General features: G+C 25.1%; 1 long non-coding RNA gene across 1 annotated transcript; it reads right to left on the bottom strand.

Moving 5' to 3' along the window:
• Positions 1-567: 567 nt before the first annotated feature.
• Positions 568-1061, bottom strand: LOC122722585. Its single transcript, XR_006349516.1, has 3 exons — positions 855-1061; positions 732-772; positions 568-630 (listed from the first exon to the last, which is right to left on the bottom strand). It is a non-coding gene; the product is annotated as an uncharacterized LOC122722585 (long non-coding RNA).
• Positions 1062-2408: the final 1347 nt, after the last annotated feature.

The raw sequence follows: 2408 nt of genomic DNA on the forward strand, positions 1-2408 counted from the left end.
AAAATTTGAAATTATATATTATTTAATTTATTTAATAATTATAACTAGGATGTTACTATTAATTAACTTGCTAATCCACGATGTGGGATTCAGTTCCCCAAGCTACTGGGGATGGGATGTTACAAACATATAATTATATGAATGAATTATGAATTAAAAAGAAATATAATTAAAACATATAAAAATACCCCATATTTCTGCAGGCCAATAAGCAGGAGAGTGCTAAAACCAGTCAATAGAACTCCAATCCACAGTGAGATATGAAACAGTATATTTAGTGCAAAAGCTGTTCCAATTACTAGAAAAAAAAAAGAAGAGAAATTAATTAAATTCAAAATATATTTAATTTTTTTTCCTTTATAAAAAGAATAAAACAAAGAAATAATGAGAAAAATCAATACCTTCTGGTATATCTGCAGCTATGACAGCAACCTCAGCCAGTAACCATAAACAAAGCTTCACATATTTTGGGTACTCCAAATTGCACAACTCAGCCAGATGTTTTCCTGATATCAATCCCATCTTAGTAAGAGCGATATATGTATGTATGTATGTATGACTTCTTACCTGTGCTTACACCAAGATTTGCAGCAAGTGACTGAATTATCAGAGCAAAAACCAAGCCGATGACTATGATCCACAGAAGCTGGAATTTATAAAAATTACAAGTCAATTGGCATGCATGAAATCAAAGAGGATAGCACATATGTATGTATGTTTGTTTGTTTTACCTCATAACCATGGTTTGCTCCAGCTTGCATATCAGTCTCCACTGTGCAGATGCCAAAGTTTCTGAATCAGTACTATTGATATTCGCACGTTCAAAACATACAGAGAAGAGAGAGAGAGCTTACGGTTTCCAGGATCAAGATAAGCCAAAGAAACCAAGAAACCTGGTCCAACATAGGCTAGAAATTTTCTCCATCCGGCTTTCTAAAGTTATCAGAATGATTCCACAACAGATGTATTGAATTCCGAACGTACATTTGAGTAGTAAAAATCAATTGAAATATTAGCTTTGTATGTATATACCTGGTGAGTAGCAGCTGGGTCCTGTAGATGATCTTGATCATGATCAACGGAATAAGGTGGGGTCTGGCCCTGCAAATTAACGGCTACACCTAAGTGTTCCTCATTCTGCAGACCTGCCATCTTTCTTAGTTTCTTGATTGAAATTGCAGCAACTCCTTTCCACTATTTATGGTGGTAGCAGCAACTCCTTTCCACTATTTATGGTGGTAGCTTAAATTTGATTGCCAGAATATCTTCTGAAATATTGGATCATATTTGTTCAATATTTCAATTTTTAAATCAGATTACTATCTCAGCTGTTAAAAATTTATTTTACAGCTAAAAATTCAAATTCACCTCTACACTATCATTAAATAATTAAATAAATGAATTACGTTCTGCACCAATAATAATAAAATAATAATAATTATAATAAAATTATTATATATTTGAAAAAAAAAAATAAAATTATTATTTTATTATGAAACAGTACGTGTTATATTAATTTTTTTATGAAATTTAAATAAATAAAAATTTATTAATAAATGTAAATATTGTATAAGTAATTAAATATTATTTATAAAAATATGATATATTTTATTTATTTAATTAAGTAATAAGATATTTATATTGTTAAAAAAATTATATTTTGTATGTAATTAATAGTAAAAAATGTATAGTTGTATTTATTTAAAATTATTAAAAGTAATATAAGAAAATGAGAAAAAAAATTTCTGATTTATAGTAATGTGATAAATAAAAAAAATATATGAAAAAATAGGGTGGTTTGTGAGGAAATAAATTTATATTATTCATAATAAATATGAAAATTTAATTTTTTTAAAAAATTTAATTTACATAAGTTGTTGTGAGCAAAGTTGTAGGAATTAAGGTAGTATTAAAGTAGGAAAAAATGTATAAATGTAAATGTTGTTGTAAATTTTTTGTGTAGGGAAAATATTAGAAAATTAGAAAAAAATATTTAGTTAGATTTATTTTATATTAAAAAATTAATGAAATAAAAAGTGGTGAAATAAATTTATAATATTCATAATTAATCTGAAAATGTAGTTATTTAAGAAATTTAATATATATAGGGTCTTGACAAAAAAATATAGGAATTAAAATATGAAAAATTTATAAATATAAATTTTGTTGTGAATTTTCTGTGTATAGAAAATATTAGGAAATTGATAAAAAATTATTTAGTTAAATATATTTGATTTAAAATTTTAAAGTAATATTTTGTGAGGAAATAAATTTATATCATTTATAATAAATATAAAATTTTAGTATTTAAAAATTAATTTAATATATATAGATTGTTGTGACTAAAATTATAGGGATTAAGATAGTATTAAAGTGGGAAAAAATTATAATTATAAATGTGGGTTGTA

The sequence above is a fragment of the Manihot esculenta genome, unplaced genomic scaffold (genome assembly GCF_001659605.2).
Source record: "Manihot esculenta cultivar AM560-2 unplaced genomic scaffold, M.esculenta_v8 Scaffold16, whole genome shotgun sequence".
In the NCBI taxonomy this organism is placed as follows: Eukaryota; Viridiplantae; Streptophyta; class Magnoliopsida; order Malpighiales; family Euphorbiaceae; genus Manihot; species Manihot esculenta.